The following is a 21,600-nucleotide window of genomic DNA, read 5'->3' as shown; positions in this document are numbered from 1 at the left end:
TGTATTGTTACTTAATTTCATGTACTTAAAATGCTAAAAATTGGAAGTCAGAAGGAACTTGATTTATAGTTGCTCATTAGTTTAGATGATTAGAGTTTAATGGTTGCTTTATTGCTTTTGTCATATATGTACTGTCCACGATACCTGCCTCAATTCCATCCTGCTTATTGTGTTGCTTGTCTCCTTTTGAATCAAATAAAAAGAGAATGTGTGTTATCAAAGACCAGAGTGGAGTTCATATTGTGGAGTAAGTTCCTTAGTGTGTGATGTGGTCATAAGTTAGCTAAGATGGTTCACCGACAAGGGTGGAAAGACAACTATCTGTCCTGAATCATATGCTTGAAACACACCCCATGAGATTAGCTAAATAACAAGATCCTAATAAGAAAAAGGGGAAAAGAACAATAAGAGTTGAAAAAGAAAGAAAATTTAATAAAGAACAAGGCTAGGCACCAAGGGTTTGAAACTTGAGAGATGTGTCTGTGGTGCTCCTGTACCAAGGATCTGCTTGGATGAATAAGTTCGTAGGAGTGCTTCATCACATGGTAACTTGGGTTAACTAACCCAGGATTATCAGCTGAAAGTCCACTATCAAGAGCAACCTTGCTACAAAACATTTAGTAACCCAAAGAGGTGCTGGACACCAAGGTCTCAAGAAAGAAAATAAACAAACCATGTGCCTGTGGTGTGTATGTATGGGGGAAAGAGACTTGAGGGAGTATGTCCTTATGGGTGTCTTAACACCTAGCACCATGAACCAACTAGTTCGGGAGTGCTGGCTGAAAGCTTATCTTAAAGAGTCGCCCCCTCACAGAGCACTTAGCCTAAGAACACAAATAAGCCCAGAAAACAATAAAAGGATCAATGAATAAGAGTCTCATAGGGTGCAATTAAGTGAGTATTTCAGGACATGATAAAGGTCTGAAAGCCAGTGAAGGAATGAACCTAAGTTGCTATGCATGAAACCACCATAAAACCAAGGACATGACTTCCACAATAATGACTCATTTCTCTTGGCATTTCATTCATCATTCTCTTGTTCCAGTACTTGCTTTGGGACAAGCAAGCTTTAAGTTTGGTGTTGTGATGCCAGGGCATTTTGGCCAGTTTCACTGACCTTTTCTTTACTGTTTTAGGGTAGTTTCATGCATTTTCTTAGGAAATAAGCAAGTTTTGGGTAGAATTTCACTTACATCTTGATTTAAGCATACCTTGAGCACTTTACATAATTTCATGAGAATTTTGCATGAATTTGATGACAAATTGGATGATGCATGTCTCATGATGTGGATTAGAACTTTGATGCACTTTATTGCTTAATTTCAGGACAAAGGAAGCAAGAAAGAGCCACGTTAGCAGCCACGTTAGTCTAACTAACGTGACCACCAATGTGGAATGGGAGCTAGCTTGCAACGTTAATGAGAAAAGTAATCATCAATAACGTCCTCGAAAGCCATCATAGCCCACGTTAAGAGTCACGTTAGCTAAGTTAACGTGAACTCTAACGTGGAAGAAAGAAATAAGGCCAACGTTAGTAACACTCACCTTTGTCACTAACGTTGGACCAAGCTCATAAGTGGCAACGTTAAGAGCCACGTTAACTCAGTTAACGTGGACTCTAACGTTGGGAAGCAAAAGAGAAGCCAACGTTAGTGACACTCACCTTTGTCACTAACGTTGGCCAAGCTATAATGAGCCACGTTAGATGCCACGTTAACTTAGTTAACGTGGAAGCCAACGTGGAGAAAGCAAGTGATCGCCAACGTTAGTGACACTTACCTTTGTCACTAACGTTGGGATGTACCACCACAAGTCACTATGAGCAACATTAGCTCCCACGTTAACTTAGTTAACGTGGAAGCTAACATGGATAAAGGAGATGATAGGCCAACGTTAGTGACACTCACCTTTGTCACTAACGTTGGAGATGGCTATCATTACCACGTTAGAAGCCACGTTAACTTAGTTAACGTGGACTCTAACGTGGGAAGTAGGGGCACCTTGGAACGTTAGTGACAAAGGTATGTGTCACTAACGTTCTCGAAGAATTGGCAAGCCTACGTTAAGAGCCACGTTAACTAAGTTAACGTGAACTCTAACGTAGGGAGGGAGGACTCTCAACGTTATTGGAAAAGGTGAGTCCCAATAATGTGTGCGAAGGACCAAGAGGCAACGTTAGTGGTCACGTTGGTGCCACTAACGTTGAAGTTAATGTGGATCATCCCTGGTAGAGGAACGTTAGTGAAAAAGGTGATTGTCACTAACGTTCTCGAACCCACATTCTCACTTAACGTTAACGCCACTAACGTCTTGAGCTAAAGACCCTTCCTACTTCACACTTTCTCTCTGCAAGTAAAGCTAAGCCCACTGCAGAAGATAACTGCTTCAAACTCAAGATCCAAAGGCCCATATCCAAGACTTGAAGAATCAACTAGAAGATCAGAAGAGTAGTATATATAGGGGTAGTTTTGAATCAGGAAAAAAGAGCCTTTTGGGGGATTGGAAATTGAGAACTACTCTTTGTATAATTTACTCTGCACTTCTAGTTCTAGTTTTCATGATGTATTCTCCATCTTTGTTTTCCATTTCAAGAGCTATGAACAACTAAACCCCTTTCATTGGGTTAAGGAGCTCTGTTGTAATTTGATGGATCAATACTAATTTTTATTACTCTTCTTCTATCTTTTCTCTTGATTTTACTAGAAAGCTTTCAATCTTCATCCAATTGGGTAGTTATGTTGGAAAAGAAGCTATTCATACTTGGATCTCTTCAGAACCATGGAAGAGGAATGAAGAGATCATGCTAGAAATGCTTTCTCATGTTGGACCAAATTGGGTTTGGTTGGGTATGGTGACTATAATCCTACCAACACTTGATTTGGAAATGCATGTGGTATAATCAGTGACCATACTTCATCTCTTCTCATGAGCAATTGACCAAGGAATTGGCTATTGATCAAGATTTGAGAGATTGAATTACCAAGGAATTGGAATTCGATCACTTAAGATTTCCAAGGAGATCAATGAATGCATTGATTGAGGAAGAGATGAAAATGAACTTCATCCGGAGAATGCAACATCTCCTAAGCCCAATGAATCCCCATTTATGATCTTACCCATTCTCTTTAATTTCTGCAATTTATTTTCGTGAGCATCTTCCCCATTCCCATTTACAATTCTGCAATTTACTTTCCGTCATTTACTTTCAGCTCTTTACTTCCAGCATTTACATTTTCTGCTATTTACTTTCCCGCCATTTAATTTCCTGCAACTCTCAAACCAAATTCTGCTTCGCTCAACTAGAACATTCCTCTAATTAAAGTTGCTTGACCAATCAATCCCTGTGGGATTCGACCTCACTCTATTGTGAGTTTTTACTTGATGACAATTCGGTATACTTGCCGAAGGAAAATTGTTGAGAGACAAGTTTCCGTGCTATCAAGATCGTAGTGGATTTTAGGTGGTTAGGTAGCTAGGATGTGGTTAGTGGATTTAGGCCTGATAATTGCACCGTTCTTGTTAATTGTTTAATCTGTTTCGTAATTTCGAATATGCTGTGATAATGATGTTGTTCATATGCTATCCCTTACTATTCCTTGATACAGATTGAGTTTTGTTTAATTTGAATTCCTGTGCATTACTAATTGTTATTCTTTTCTACACTATTTTATTATCATATGAACTGGTTTTTGCTACTGTTTATTACCTGGGAATGTCCAATTTTTAGATGAAATGCTGCCCAATTCTTTTTCAGCAAATTGTTTCAAACAACCACCATTCATGAACTAGTTTTGGATATTTTAAGTTTGCACTAAATGGTTTTAACCAAAGTAATTCATGAATGCACGGGCCAGCTTTCTCCTTCTTTCTGATTCCCTTATTTGATTAAATCAAATTATTGATGATTTCACTTTAAATTTGCAATTCTTTTCCATGATTAATCATCAGTAATCTGCACTTTTTCCTTGAATTTGAGTTACTTGTTTTCAAATTTGTGCATTTTTAGTTATTGGGAACTACAACACCATGCCACTGACTTTAACTTAATTTTTAACTCTTAACCACTTTTAACTTTCTAACTTATTAATTTTCAAGTAACTACTTTCAAAACTACTTCAAGGCATGTTTAGTGTTGTTCCTAATTACAAACAATTACGCACATTAAAGATTTCAGATTGTGATTTTTCTTCTCCAACTTTTAACTTGCCTACAATCCAAAATTTTTCATCAAATTAACTCAATTCATGCTTATATTGCCACTTTATTCCTCTTTTGCCAATCTATGCTTCTATTGATATATTCCTATTTGCTTACCTATTTTCCTGCTTTAGTTCTTAAACTGTATTATGGAATTTCTGCTTTTCAGGATGTCTGACCCTAAAAGTAAAGGAAAGGGTAAAGCTATCACTGGCAAAAGGAAAAGAGGAGAATCCTCTACCTCTATATTGGATATCCTTCACGACGATTCCTGGCTGGAAAAGAACTTTACCCCGCAGGAAAAGGCTGATCAGCTACTGCCTGCCACAAACCCTGTCAAGTTTACTAACAGATACTGTGAGCTTAAGTATCCAGTTTTTGCCACTTCCAGAAACCTCTACCTAGAAAGGACCCTCAAAATTCCAGAAGAACTCAAATAATACACTTTAGAACAAATTAAACAGAGAGGCTGCTTCTTGTTGGAAAGGAACTTGACTGAAGTCAACTCATCCTGGGTCAGAAAATTCTACTGTAACTACTTTAAAACGTCTCTGAATGCAGTACAGCTTTGAGGCAAGCAAATTCTGATTACTGAGGAAGCCATTGAAGAAATCCTCTAACTTCAGCCTAAGTCAGATCAGCCAGACGGTTACCAAAAGGCTGAAGAGGATATATGATTCATGAGATTTGACTGGGACGCAGTCAAGAGGACTATAGCCCTTGATCCTACTGTCCCATGGGTCATGGGAAAGTCCACAGTGGCCCCAAAAGGAATAAAAATTATCTACCTAAATGATGAGGCTCGGATTTGGCAGCAGATTCTGAGTAACTATGTGATGCCGGGCACTCTTGAGACGGAGGTGCCAATTGCTATGATTATCCTCATCTGGTGTGTGATGGAGGGAAAGGACTTATATATACCCCACTTTATCTGGTATTACATGGCCAGAGTCCATGTCAGAGGCACCCTCCCTTTTCCATACTTAATTACTCAGCTGGGCCACCGAGCTGAGGTGCCTTGGGAGCTAGCAGATGAGAAGCCCACCGCAACAGACTGTAAGAAGATCATCCCTCACAGCAGGAAGTTTCAAGCTCTGGGCTACAGACCTCCTTTTTTCACTGACTCTGCTGAGTCAGCCACATCTTCTACTGCCCATTCAGGCCCTACTGCACCAGCCACCACTACTGCACCCTCACTTGCTTCAGAGCCCATCTACCACCTCGTGCATTGCTTATTTGACCGGTTGGACCAGATGGAGCGCCGCAACCAGCAGCGATATGAGAGATCTGAGTGTCGCAACAAGCGACGCTATGAGCACTTAAAGTTGATGATCCGATCTGGCCACCACGACATCCCCTCCGACACTCATACAGACTGTAGAGCCTCAGACCACCACAGAGACACCTACTGTACATCCTTCCGGAGATGACACTTCTTCACACCCAGCTTGAGTGAGCATTGAGGACGATGCTATTATTTAAGTGTGGGGAGGTTGCCATCTCTAGCGAACTTTATTTTGGTGAACCACTTTTTAGACTCTCTTTTTATCCTATTTTTCTTATTTTTCTGTATTTTTATTTTTTATTTTTATTTTATCTTATCTTATTTATCTTTCAGTACTTGCACATTTTTCTGTATTTTTACTGTATTTCTGCATTTTGCACTTTGGTTTATATATTTATCTTAGATATCTAGTTTAGTTGCACTTTTAGCTTATTAAGTTGTGATATAGAATATATGGATTAATTAGCTTAGTTTACCCTTTTAGCATACGAAAATAAAAAGAGTAAACTAGAAAATTTAGTATAACAGAATCACAACAATCCACACACTGTATATATATATAGCAACAAATGTGAGTTAGTTAACAACATTTCTTCAAGGAAGAACACTAAGTTTTTAAGAGCCATCCTAAGATTCAAATTGAGAATAATGGGAACCCTTGATTTCTACTTGCATGACATACGTAACTGATATATGGTTTTTGAGCTAAAGAACACACAACCCGTGAGTTTTTGAGCTTAACTGTATGGTTACATTCAACCATAAATTTCATTCCTGTGTGTTTCGCCCTTCTTTTCTATGCTTGTAATCTTAACTTTGTTTCAATCTATATGTCCAATATAGAATGTAGATACATACCCACATATGATTGAGGCCATCATTTGAATTTTCCCTCACTTATCCCAAATAAGCCTACCTCTTACATCACCTTTGTTAGCCCCGTTGAACCTTTTTAATCCCCTCTTGTTCTATAACCACGTTACTAGCCTTAAGCAGAAAAACAAATTAAAAACCCTAAGTTGAATCCTTTGTTAGCTTAAGATAGAGACTGTGTATCCACTAAGTGTGGGGAAACATGGGAACATGGGTTGATAGGAAAGGATTAAATTAATAAAATAATCAGGATTTTGGGAGCATACTCATATGAAACCAAAATAAATGAAAATACCATGTGCATTGAAAATGTTATGCTTATGATTCAAAATATATATATATATATATATATATATATATATATATATATATATATATATATAAGTAATTAAATAAGGGGACTGATTCGCCCTATTGATAAGTTTAATAAAGGAATCAATGCATATGGAGGTAAAAACAAAATAAACTTGGTATATGAGTATGTGAAAAGAAAATGCAACCCAAGATAATTTTAGATTTTTATAGAGAATATATATGTTAGGTGATATCTTAGACTAATTAAGGATTCAACTTATAGCTCACTTAGCCTTATATATACCCTTATCTTTACTTTGACCCCATTACAACCTTGAAAAGACCTCATGATGTTTGTATATATACATTGTATATTTGTTGATTAGTTAGATGAAGAACAAAGTTTTAGAAAAGCATGAATAGAAAAGAATAGAGTGATTAACCCCAAACACTGAGTGACTAGAGAGTAAACACAAAAATCCAGTGAGGGTTCAATAGCTCATCTCCATATATCTAAATTTAATTATTTAATTGTCTTGCAAGTTTGTGAAATATTTTAACCCAACTCAATTGTGAAAGTATTTTAATATGGCTTGGTCTTAATTTTACATATATGATTCCTTGGAGAAAATGAATCAAATTAACCACATATATATATATAGGTGGATAGTAATTAGAATTGCATGATTCATGTAGGTAGCTTGCATTTAGAATAGATTGCATTGCATAAGATTCCACCATTCTACCTTTACTCTTTCTCTTAGATTTAGCATGAGGACATGCTATTGTTTAAGTGTGGGGAGGTTGATAAACCCATATTTTATGATTTATCTTGTGCTCAATTTGAGTGTTTTTATCAATTCTTCACCCACTTATTCATATGAATTGCATGGTTTTACTTTTCCTTTCTTATTATGTGATAAGTGTGAAAACATGTTTCCTATGCTTTAAAAGTATTAATTTTAATTATCATTTATTACCATTCGATGCTGTGATTTGTGTGTTAAGTATTTTCAAGTCTCATAGGACAGGAATGGCTTAAAGGACAGAAATGAAACATACAAAAATAGAAGAAAAGCACAAAAATAGAGTTTTGAAGAAAAGGTAGCGACGCGAACGCATGAACGACGCGAACGCGTGCCTAGCGCGAAATGGCACTGACATGAACGCATGAACGACACGGACGCGTGCCTTGAGCAGAACGCAAATGACGTATACGCGTGACTAACGCATATGCGTGACCAGGGAAAACTCCAAACCACGCGAATGCGTGACCCACGCGCATGCGTGACAGACGCCACGTACAGGAATCTGCAGAAAATGCCCCCAGCAATTTCTGGACCCTTTTTTGGCCCAATACCAATCCAGAAACGCAGAATATAAGCCATAGAATGGAGGAATCAAACAACAACTAGGAGGACATAATGACAACAATTCATACTTTCATAATTCACAATTTTAGGATTTAGATGTAGTTTTTAGAGAGAGAGGCTTTCTCCTCTCTCTCAAGTTTTAGGATTAGGATTTCAACTTCTTCTCAGGTTCAATGTTCCTTTAATTAATGTTTCTCTTCTACTTTTATTTATTCTAATGCTTTTATTTGTATTTGACTTATGTTGCCAAATTGGCTTATGAACCTTTTCATGTTGGATTTGAATATTCTATTTAATATAATTTGAGGTATTTCAGATTTATGATTGTTTTATTCTTTTTATGATGATTTGAATTTAATTTAGATCTATTTTCCCCTTTTGGCTTTGGTTAAGTAATTGGTAACACTTGAGTTGTCAAACTCAGCAGTTGATTGAGATTTGGGAATTGCTGATTAATTTGGATCGCTCTAAAGCTAGTCTTTCCACGGGAGTTGACTAGGACTTGAGGATCAAATTAATTAGTCCACTTGACTTTCCTTTATTATTAAGGGTTAACTAAGTGGGAGCAATAACAATTCTCATCACACCTGATAAGGATAACTAGGATAGGATTTCCAGTTCTTATACCTTACCAAGAGTTTTCTTTATAATTATTAATTTATTTTTCTTGCCATTTAAATTACTTGTTCCCTATTTAAAAAACCCGAAAATATATCCTTTTTAAATAACCAATAATAAATCATACCTCCCTACAATTCCTTGAGAAGACGACCCGAGGTTTCAATACTTCAGTTATCAATTTTATTGGGTTTGCTTAGGTGACAAAGAAGTTTTTGTACGAAAGGATTATTGCTTGGTTTAGAAACTATACTTTGCAACGAGAATTTATTGTGAATTCTAAACCATCAACTTTTCCAGTTCATCAGGAGGCCATCATCAAGCTCTAAATCTCTGTGAAGCTCTCTAAGGACTCACTGTCAAGCTATTGACATTAAAGAAGCGCTTGTTGGGAGGCATCCCAATGTTATTTAATTATATTTAATTATTTTCCATTGCTATTTTATGTTTTCTTTAGGTTGATGATCATGTGAAGTCATAAAAACAACAATAAAAATAAAAAACAGAATGAAAAATAGCATTAAAAATAGCACACCCTAGAGGACAGACTTACTGGCGTTTAAACGCCAGAAAGGGCTGTCTGGCATCTGGCTGGCGTTAAATGCCAGAAATGGGCATCTGGCTGGCGTTTAACGCCAGGAAAGGTAGCAGAGCTGGCGTTAAACACCAAATTTGGCACACAATGGGCATTTAGACACCAGAATGGTGTAGGGACTCAAATTCCTTGACACCTCAGGATCTGTGGACCCCACTGGATCCCCACCTACCCCACCTCTTCTTCTCTCCTCTTCACACCTTTCCATAACACTCTTCCCCAAACACCCCTCACCTATCAAATCCTACCCTCTTCCCCACAACCTCTTCACCACTCACATCCATCCATCATTAAACCCCACCTACCTCACCAATGAAATTCAAACCATTTTCCTCCCAAACCCAACCCCTCATACACGGCTACCCTCTCTCCCTTACCCTATAAATACCCCTCCTTACCACCTTCATTTCCATACATCATACACACTCAACCCACCTTGGCCGAACCCTCTCCTCACCTCCATCTCCTCCATTTCTTCTTCTTCTACTCCTTTCTTTCTTCTTTTCTGCTCGAGGATGAGCAACCATTCTAAGTTTGGTGTGGGAAAAGCTAAGCTTTTTGTTTTTTCATAATCATTAATGGCACCTAAGGCCAGAGAAACCTCTAGAAAGAGGAAAGGGAAGATAATTACTTCCACCTCTGAGTCATGGGAGATGGAGAGATTCATCGCAAAGGTCCATCAAGACCACTTCTATGAAGTTGTGGCCAAGAAAAAGGTGATCCCCAAGGTCCCCTTAAGCTCAAAAAGAGTGAATATCCAGAGATCCGACATGAAGTTCAAAGAAGAGGTTGGAAAATCCTCACCAACCCCATTCAACAAGTCGGGATCTTAATGGTTTAAGAGTTTTATGCCAATGCATGGATCACTAAGAACCATGACCAAAGTGTGAACCCGAACCCAAAGAATTCGCTCACAATGGTTCGGGAGAAATACTTGGATTTTAGTCCAGAAAATGTGAGGCTAGCATTCAACTTGCCAATGATACAAGGAGATCCTCACCCTTTCACTAGAAGGGTCAACTTTGATCAAAGGTTGGACCAAGTCCTTAGGGACATTTGTGTTGAAGGCGCTCAATAGAAGAGAGATTAAAGAGGCAAGCCGGTTCAACTAAGAAGGCTTGACCTCAAACCCGTGGCTAGGGGATGGTTGGAGTCTATCCAATGCTCTATAATTCATACTAGCAACTGGTCTGAAGTCACAATAGACCAGGCTATCATGATCCAAAGTATCATGAATGGGGAAGAAGTAGAAGTTCATGAGATCATATCTTTAGAGGAAGGTTAGCCTTCCCTCATCTCATTTGTCACCTATGCAATTCAGCTAGAGTTGTCATAGAGGAAGACACCCTCATTGAAGAGGATAAGCCCATCACTAAGAAAAGGATGGAGCAAACAAGAGAGCCCACTCATGGACCTTAACAAGAGCATGAGGAAACTCCTCATCATGAAATCCCTGAGATGCCTCAAGGGATGCACTTTCCTCCACAAAACTATTGGGAGCAAATCAACACCTCCCTAGGAGAACTGAGTTCCAACATAGGACAACTAAGGATGAAATACCAAGAACATTCCATCCTCCTCCATGAAATTAGAGAAGACTAAAAAGCCATGATGGAAGAGCAACAAAGGCAAGGAAGAAACATTGAGGAGCTCAAGCACTCCGTAAGATCTTCAAGAGGAAGAACTAGCCGCCATCACTAAGGTGGACCCGTTCTTTAATTTCCTTGTTCTTATTTTTCTATTTTTCGTTTCCTATACCCTATGTTTTATTTATGTTTGTGTCTTTATTACATGATCATTAGTACCTAGTGTCTATGCCTTAAAGCTATGAATGTCCTATGAATTCATCACCTTTCTTAAATGAAAAATGTTTTTAATTGCAAAAGAACAAGAAATGCATGGTTTCGAATTCTATCTTGAAATTAGTTTAATTATTTTGATGTGGTGGCAATACTTTTTGTTTTCTGAAAGAATGCTTGAACAGTGCATATTTTTGAATTTTTTGTTTATGAATGTTAAAATTGTTGGCTCTTGAAAGAATAATGAAAAAGGAAAAATGTTATTGGTAATCTGAAAAATTATAAAATTGATTCTTGAAGCAAGAAAAAGTAGTGAATAGACAAACCTTGCGAAAAAAAGTGGCAAAAAAATAAAGAAAAAGAAAAAGCAAGCAGAAAAAGCCAATAGCCCTTTAAACCAAAAGGCAAGGGTAAAGAGGATCCAAGACTTTGAGCATTAATGGATAGGAGGGCCCACAGGAATAAAATCCTGGCCTAAGCGGCTAAACCAAGCTGTCCCTAACCATCTGCTTGTGGCGTGAAGGTGTCAAGAAAAAAGCTTGAGACTGAGCGATTAAAGTCATGGTCCAAAGCAAAAAGAGTGTGCTTAAGAGCTCTGGACACCTCTAACTGGGGACTCTAGCAAAGCTGAGTCACAATCTGAAAAGGTTCACCCAGTTATGTGTCTGTGGCATTTATGTATCCGGTGGTAATACTGGAAAACAAAATGCATAGGGTCACGGCCAAGACTCATAAAGTAGCTGTGTTCAAGAATCAACATACTGAATTAGGAGAATCAATAACACTATCAGAATTCTGAGTTCCTATAGATGCCAATCATTCTGAACTTCAAAGGATAAAGTGAGATGCCAAAATTGTTCATAAGCAAAAAGGCTATAAATCCCGCTCATCTAATTTGAACTAAGTTCATTGATAAGTTTGGAATTTATTGTATATTCTCTTCTTTTTATCCTATTTCATTTTCAGTTGCTTGGGGACAAGCAACAATTTAAGTTTGGTGTTGTGATGAGCGGATAATTTATACCCTTTTGGCATTATTTTTACATAGTTTTTAGTATGATTTAATTACTTTTTATTACATTTTTATTAGTTTTTATTCAAAAATTACATTTCTGGACTTTACTATGAGTTTATGTATTTTTCTGTGATTTTAGGTATTTTCTGGCTGAAATTGAGGGACCTGAGCAAAAATTTGATTCAGAGGCTGAAAAAGGACTGCAGATGCTGTTGGATTCTGACCCTGCCGCATTCGAAAAAATTTTTTGGAGCTACAGAAACCCGATTTGCATGCTTTCAATTGCGTTGGAAAGTAGACATCCTGGGCTTTCCAGCAATATATAATAGTTCATACTTTTCTCGAGATTTGACGGCCCAAACTGGCGTTCAAAGTCAGCCTAAAATATTTTGGCGTAAAACGCCCAAACTGGCACCAAAACTAGCGTTTAACTCCAAGAACAGCCTATGCACGTGTAAAGTTCAATGCTCAGCCCAAGCACACACCAAGTGGGCACCGGAAGTGGATTTCTGCACTATTTACACTTTGTTACTCATTCTATGTAAACCTAGATTACTAGTTTAGTATAAAAACTACTTTTAATGATTTATTTAGAAAGCCTTTTGACAAGTTAGAGATCTTTGATCATTTTGGAACTTGTATGTTCAAATTTGGAGGCTGGCCTCATGGCCATGCCTAGACCTTTTTCACTTGTGTATTTTATACGGTGGAGTTTCTACACCCCATAGATTAAGGTGTGGAGCTCTGCTGTTCTTCCTGAATTAATGCAATTACTATTGTTTTTCCTTCAATTCACGCCTACTTCTTCTCCAAGATATACTCTCGTACTTAATTCAGTTAAGTCAGAATGAAGGGGTGACCCGTGACAATCACCCAATCTTCGTTACTCGCTTAGCCAAGATCGCGTGCCTGACAACCACACAAAGCGGTCTACATGATGTTCAACGTAGTCATTGGACGACAGCTGGAGTATACTCTCTTGGATATCTAATACACGGACCGAGTCTGTGAGATTAGTATCTTCATGGTATAGGCTAGAACCATTGGCAGCATTCCTGAGATCCGGAAAGTCTAAACCTTGTCTGTGGTATTCCGAGTAGGATCTGGGAAGGGATAACTGTGACGAGCTTCAAACTTGCAAATGTTGGGCGCAGTGACAGTGTGCAAAAGGACAATGGTCCTATTCCAACGCTAGCGGGAACTGACAGATGATTAACCGTGCAGTGACAGCGCATATGGATTTGTTTTCATCCGAGAGGATCATACAGCTTGCCATGGAAGGAGGTAACGCATGGTTGAAAGAAAGCAATAGGAAAGCAGATGTTCAGAAGGAACAAAGCATCTCCAGACGCTTATCTGAAATTCCCACCAATGAATTACATAAGTATCTCTATTTTATTTAATATTTTAATTATCAAAACCTTTTAACCATTTGAATCCGCCTGACTGAGATTTACAAGGATGACCATACCTTGCTTCAATCTGACAATCTCCGTGGGATCGACCCTTACTCACATAAGGTTTATTACTTGGACGACCCAGTGCACTTGCTAGTCAGTTACACGAAATTGTGAAGAAGTCTTGAGATCACGTCTCCAACACCGAGTTTTTGGCACTATAGTCAGGGAACGAATAATCACGATTTCGGCGTACCAGTCATCCATGCGTACGCGTGGATCTTCGAAAATTGCCTCTTGATGCGTAAGCGTCATGTACGCGTGCGCATTGCAAGTGAGCGTGGCGTTCTTTGTTTGAATGCAACGTTATACTGCAGCACTTCTCCTTTCCTTTATTTTCTCACCTAAAATCAACCAAACAAGCAATCATGATTTTGTATAAAATAAATGATGTTTGGTTGAATCAAAATAATTATGAAATTCCACTCCAACCACTTACTTATTGTGCAAGAAAGTGCATAAAACCTAATAAAAGCAAGTAAAAATGCTAGTGAAACTAGCATAAGATGACTTGTCATCACATTCCTTTTATGCCTTCCAAGTGTTTGACAAAATGCTTGGAAGGATGTTAGAGTAGATTTTTGTGTTCTTGGCTTCGGATAGTAACTTAGGTGAACTAGAGTTGCTAATGTCCAAGTGATTGATAATTGGTATCCATTGACTCTGGCTTCCACTAAGTTAATTAGTGAGGTGGCTAGGACTTATGGATTAGGATTGATAAAGCTCATTTGACTTTCCTTCACTTGTTAGAGGATTACTTAATGGGATTGATCCTTGCAATTATCATGTTGTGGTTTGTAACAAGGATAGAGATCCTTAACCATTAACCCTAGCCAAGACCTTTTTATCATTTGAGTTTTATTTACTTCCTTGCAATTTATTTTTCATGTCCCTTGTTCAAAACCCCAAAATATACAATCCATAACCAATAACAAGAACACTTCCCTACAATTCCTTGAGAGACGACCCGAGTTTTAAATACTTCGGTTACTTTTATTGGGGTTTGTACTTGTGACAACCATATTAAACTTTGTTTCAGGATTGTTTGTTGGTTTAGAACTATACTTGCAACAAGATTTCATTGAGAAATTCTTTACCGACAATCTTCCTACATCAAATTTTTAGCGCCGTTGCCGGGGACTTGCAAATGTGTGCCTTGTTATTGGTTATTGTACATATGTTAATATTGTGAATAGCTTGATGTTTGGATTGCTTGTTAGTTTTTGCTAGTTTTAGGACCTTGTTTCATTATTTCTTGTTAGCTTCTGTCTTTATTTTCTCTTTCACTATGAATTCTCACCCATTTGGCTATGAATGTGGTTACAACTATGTTGTAGGAAGTGGAGATTACAATGAGAACATGCATCAAGGATGGAAAAATCAATGATGGGAGGAGCCTCAAGGAATTGATCAACCTACTTGGCAACAACCTCCTCTGGTTTCTTATAGGTATAATCCAACTCCTAATGCATATCAACCTAATGGATGTGGTGATCCTCATTGTGGTTGTCAACAACCACTACCATATGCCTATGAACCTGATCCTCAACATAGCCCTCAACCATACTCACAAGCTTTTTTTTACCAAATACCTCCCTATGACCCTCAGCCATTATATAACCAATCACCCTTACCTCATCCTTGTGACCACTATGAGGGAAAACCCATAGAACCACCCACATTCCAATACAATTACTCCCAAGGACCACAAATTCCATACACATCACCTCCATACCCTTACCAAGAAGAACCACCTTCCTATCATGAACCCTTCCTCCAAAACAATGAATCATCCTATCCACCCCAATCTCCAATAGATGAAACCCTTGGTCTTATTCTTCAAGGTCAAGAAGATATGAAAAGGGAGGTACTAAAATTTACAGCCGTCTTGACCGAGGTAGTAAACCGATTATCCTCCCAATACTTGAACACTCCAAGCACTCCCATGGCCACATGTGGAGAATCAAATGAAGAGCATAGCATGAAGGAGAGATTGAAAACTCCGGGGGAAAATGAGGAATGATGCTTTGTGTTAGAACAATTGTAGAAACCTATGATTGTTAAAGAAGAGGAATAAGTGGTTGAATATTTAGGAGATGTTGAAAGTCCATGGGAATGTAGAATCATGGAGCCCTCTTCCAAGAATCTTGAAATTGATGTTGGAGGAAGGTGTACAACCTCCAAAACAAATCATGGTTGAAGATTTTGAAGAGGTCGATCAAGAGATGGATTCAATCATTGATGAATTCTTATCTACAATTGAATCCTATCCCATTGGACTTGACATAGGGATTAAAGAAGAAGAGGTACAACCTCCCATGCCATTTTTAAGCAATGTAGAAGAGATTGAATTGGAAGAAAGCTACCAAGAGGAAGAGGTTGAAATTGAAGAAGCTAGCAAAGAGGTGGAAGTTGTTAAGAAAGAACACAAGGGAGTGCAGCTTGCAAGTGGGTAAATCTCTTATCTCTAAGCCATCACCATCCATCCTTTCATTCAAATGGGTAAATCTCTTATCTCTAAGCTTTATGATTCTACTTGAATATGGTTTGCTTGAGATGGATGGGCAACTTAGAGCTCTTTGTGGCTTTAAGAGCAAAAAGGAGATGGTTAGTGGTTGGGATTGTAAATCAAAGTTCATGATGGTTGCATGTTCAAAGCCTAATAGCAAGGGTTGGTGTATAACTAGTTTGCTTGGGTCTAGGATGATGTTTGGTCACTTGAGTGAGAATTCCAAGATTATGGCACCCTGATGGATTAATGATGATCAACTTGAAGATGGGTGTAGAAACAAGAGTTGGGATCCGAGAATACATGAGGATCAATTTTGGGAGCCCTTAGCTTGTCCGGAACTCCATCAAGGCTTGGTGGCATTAATTTTGAAGAATGGAGCTGATTCACTCGAAAACTGTCTCTCAACAATTTCCTACCGGCAAGTGCACCGGATTGTCGTCAAGTAAAAACTCACTGTAGAGTGAGGTCGAATCCCACATGGATTGGTTGGTTGATCAATGTTAATTAGAAAATTGTGCTAGTTGAGCAAAATCAAAATTGGGTTGAGATTGCAGAATGTAAATTTGGCGGGAAACTTAAATTGCAAGAAATTAAATGACAAAAATTAAAGTGCGAGAAATTAAATGACAGAAGCTTAAATTGCATGAAATTAAATGGGAATGGGGATTAAGCATGAAATTAAAGAACAGAATGTAATGAGAATGGGTAAGATCAGAGTAAGGGATTCATTGGGGTCAGGAGATGTGATAATTCTCCGGATCAAGTTCATTTTCATCTCTTCCTCAATCAATGCATTCATTGATCTCCTTAGCAATTTAGGTGATTAGATCCCAATTCCTTGGCAATCTAATCTCTCTAAGCATGAACAACTGCCCAATTCCTTGATTTAAGTGCTCATAGGAAGAGATGAAGATCGGTCACTGATTCTACCACACAAATTCATAGATCAAAGTATTGGTAGGATTACATGTCACTATATCCATCCAAACCCCAATCTAATCCAACGTGAGAAAGCAATTCTAGTATGATCTCCTCATTCCTCTTCCAAGGTTCAAAGGAGATCCAATTATGAATAGCTTCTTTCCCTAGATAACTATCCAATAGGATGAAGAATGAAAGCTTTCCAGCAAAATCAAGAGAAAAGAAAGAAGAAGAAAAATAAAAACTAATATTGATCCATTGAATTACACAGAGCTCCCTAACCCAATGAAAGGGGTTTAGTTGTTCATAGCTCTCAGAATGTAAAATGGAATTGTAAGATACATTGCAGAATTGAAAGAATTGCAAAAAATTAAAATTAGCAGCATGTCAGTATCTCTCTCCCCAGCTAAAAAATTTCCCTTACTATCTTAAATTCTAAGCTATTTGTACACTTTCTTCCATTGATCTTCAATCTCTGAATTGGGCTTTTGGCCTTGATTGAATTGGGTTGAAGTTGCTCCAATTGGTTTCTCTTGCTGTTGAGAAGAGATTTATTTGATTACAAAGTTCTGATGCTCACGTTAGAGTCCACGTTTGAGGGCCAACGTTGAATCAAACGCCTCTTTAAAAATTCAGTTCTACTTGCTGTCATTGGCGTTTGACTCAATGTTAGAGTGCCAATGTTTTTCTACCCACGCGTACGCGTGCCTTGCGCGTTCGCGCCCTTGGCGTCATAATACGCATCCACGCATGTGCGTACACTACGCATGCGCGTGGATGCAAAAAATTCCAATTCCAGTTTTAAAATCTTTTAGAAGAACGTTGGCCTCAGCGTTGGACAGGCAATGTTCCCTCCAACGTTGGACTATCCACACATGCGTATGATGTACGCGTGCGCGTGGATTCCCAAAAGTTAAGCCCGCGCGGATGCGCTATAGATTCGTGCGCGTCGTTGCACTTTTTTAAATTCAGGATTTTGAGATCAAGATCGTGCACGTTGGCCACCAACGTTTGAGGCAGCGTTGTTGGTCCAACGTTACCCATCCACGCATACGTGTCAGCTACACATGCGCGTGGATTATCAGAATTTCCAATCCACGCGTACGCGTCGCTACAGATTTTCTGAATCTCCAAAAAGCACATTTTATCACAACGTTGGGGGTAACATTGGCTTGCCAACGTTTCCTCCAACGTGGGCACCAGCAAATTATGCAGAAACTTGCTCTGCTTCCTTCTCAACGTTTGAGGCAACGTTGGTGGTCCAACTTGGCCACCAACGTTGCTTCTTGTTCATCCTTTCCATGCTTCTTCTTCAACTTCCTCTTATGCATTCCTTCACCTGTCATCAACCAATACATGCATCAAAGCCTTGCTAAAGTCATGAGAATTCTAATCATTCTTAGCACACAAGTAATTATAGCATAATTATCATGAAATTGCATCAAATTAACCATGATTGAATGAATCTAGGCATACATGAATTTCTAACCCAATTGCTTACTTATAACTTAAGAAAGTGCATAAAACCTATTAAAAACAAAGAAAAAGGCTAGTGAAACTAGCCTAAGATGTCCTGGCAACACAACACCAAACTTAAATCTTGCTTGTCCCTAAGCAAGCACTGAATTATTGAGAAGAATGAGTGAACCAGAAAGTAATGTTCCTATCAGCAAGTCATTATTATTAGTTCATGGGGTTTTATGCAGAGAATGTTGCAGCTCACTTTTTTTTTGTCCTTAGGTAGGGACTGTCTCCTTTAAGTATCAACTAACATACTGCTATGACCTTTTATTATTTACTCATCTTTGGTAATTGCTTTTCTTTATTTTCTTTTTCTGTGAACTTATTCTTTGATTTTAGCAACTCAGTGTTATGTGTTGTAGCAGCTTCTTAGCTTATTTGCACTCAACACATATTCACCACAGACACTTGGCTCATAATTCTTCTTAAGACATTGGTGCCCAGCACTTCTTTGGGTTACTAAATGCCTTGTAACTAGGTTGCTCTTGATAATGGATTTTCGGTTGATAATCCCGGGTTAGTTAACCCAAGTTACCAAGTGTTAAAGCACTCCATAGAACCTAATCATCCAAGCAGATCCTAGTAGAAAGACATCACAAGCATATGTCTTAAGGTCCAAGCTATTAGTATCTAGCCTTATTCTTTGCTTTCTTCTATTTTTACTTTTGGCTTTTCTTTTTCTTTCTTTTTATTTGTTTTTCTTTCATCCAAAGACTTTTATTTGCTAAGATTCATAGACAGCATCCTAGTTTACACTAAAAGGGGGATAATCTACCCTTTTATTCATTATTTGTGAGCTACTACACAATCAGACATATATACCATCACTTACTGTTATTTCACTTCTTGTCAAAAGGAACCATTCCATTTCTGTTCAAATATTTCTTTTATTCAAATTGAAAAGGACAAGTGATAAGACAAGCATTTAAACAAGTGAAAGTGAAACACACACACCTAGGCTAGCACATTTATTTGACACTTTAAAGTAAATAGACATCTGAATTCAGTCATAAGTATATTATTCAGCAGGGGTGTATTCAAACTTCCAATATTAACAATTCAAGATACAAGCAATTAAGTGACAATACAACCTTCTGGCATCTTCTTTGTTGTTCATCACCCTTCCTAGCTTTGGTATTCTCTTTTTTCCTGGATGATGGTGCATAGTCTTCCCAACGGTTTGATTATCTTCCTACAAAACTATTAGAAGTTGCTTGTTCCCCAAGCACTCAAGGAATGATAAGTCTATATGTATGCTTGTGATTTTCAAAACATAAGTTGGTGTGTGAACACCAAACTTAGTTCATTTCTTACTTCTAAATGCAGCAAGATGAACATACATGTGAACTTGCAAGTGCTTTTATCAAAAAGATAAACAATGACTGAAAATAAAAAAATTGTCAGGTATTTTCTCTGATTACTTGGAGCTTCTAACTAGTTATGATGAGAAATGTAATGTGCTCCATAGGAAAGTCTATGGTGGAACACCAAACATAGAATTGCACATTCATCTCTGAATTTCTTTGGTGTGCAACACCAAACTTGACTCCTTGCAATGCAGCGAAGCCTTCTTGACTCTTTTATTGACTAGCTATGAAAAGAAAATTACCTTTAGTTGGGTTGCCTCCCAACAAGTGCTCTTTTACTGTCATTAGCTTGACATTTTGTTCATGAATTTCTTCCTTTTCTTCCAATTTATTAAGAGGAATAACCTCAAATGAAAAAAAGAGCCAGTTAATGCCCCGTGTTGTGAGTGACTCTTTCCAGCAAGCTTTGTTTTGTGATTGGCTTGAGTGAATGATGACCGGAATTCACCCCCCATATAAAAATGATGAATCCGTTCTTTTGGCAAGTGCACCAAAATTATTGTCAAGTAATAACCCATAGTGGAGTGGGATCGTATCCACAGAGATTGGTAGATTTAAGCAATTTTAATCAATGGATGAATTAGTCAAGATGAGCAATATAGAATGTGATTGCAGAATTATAAATGAGCAGGAATGTAAATGACTCAAAAGTAAAGAGAAGTAGTAAAGTGCAAAAAAGGAAATGGCAATAATGTAAAGTGCAAAAACATAAATGACTTAATCGTAAATGGGAATGGGGATTGACAGAATACAAAGAAATTAATAAAGAATTTGGAAGATAAGAATAGGGGGAATTCATTGATATTAGGAGATGTTGTTCTCTTTGGATTAAATCCAGCTCATCTCATCTTCAATCATGTAACTCATTGACCTCTTGGCAATTATGATTGATTGAGCCGCAATCCCTTGGTGACTCAATCTCTCAAATCTTGATAATCAGCCAATTCCTTGGTCTAATTGCTCATGAAGAGAGATATGCTTGGTCCCTGATTATACCACACATCCTTGTAGATCCAGAATAGAGGGTGGATTATATGTCACCATATCTAATCACCAAAACCCAGATCTACTCAAATGTGAAAAGAGATTTCAAGAATGATTTCATGTTTCCTTTTCCAAGGTTCCCATGAAACCCATTTTGCATTCAACCTCTTTCCCAAGATGATTGAACACTAGCATTAAAACAAAATTCCTTCTAGCAAATCTAAGAGAAGATGAAGAGAAGAAGAAATTCACTATCATTAATCTATCAAGTACAATAGAGCTTCCTCTCTGAATGAGAGGGAATTTAGCTACTCATAACTTAGAGAAAAGTACAAAAGATGAAAGAGATAATGTGAAAAGTAAATCTAACTATACTTCAACAAAACTACTACCCAACTACCCCTTCTCAGTACTTTCAGGGGTTATTTATACTACTCCTAGCACTTGAATAAAGAAAATAAAAAAGAGAAAAGAAAATTACAATTCGGAGGGAAAGGAAAATTCAACAAACGTGACCTTCTAGCTTGGCGTGTGACAGGCGTTTAAGTGCCGTGCCATGCCCAGCCTCCAATTTGGCTTGGCGCGCCATGCCCAGCTCTTCAAGTGGCACGCCCCATGTGTTGGTGTCCCTGGCGTGCCACGCCTTCGAGCCCAAGTGGCACGCCCAGGCCTTTTCATTCTTCTTCTCCTCTCTGGAAAGTTGAACTAGCGTGGCACGCCCAGGATATGGCGTGCCATGCCCCTTGTATGTACTTCACTCTCTTCTCTGGAATATAAAACTGGCATGCC

This window comes from Arachis ipaensis, chromosome B9 (genome assembly GCF_059453495.1).
Source record: "Arachis ipaensis isolate K30076 ecotype BB chromosome B9, ASM5945349v1, whole genome shotgun sequence".
Taxonomy (NCBI): Eukaryota; Viridiplantae; Streptophyta; class Magnoliopsida; order Fabales; family Fabaceae; genus Arachis; species Arachis ipaensis.
The sequence above is the reverse complement of the archived record's forward strand: the minus strand, read 5'-3'. Positions refer to the sequence as shown.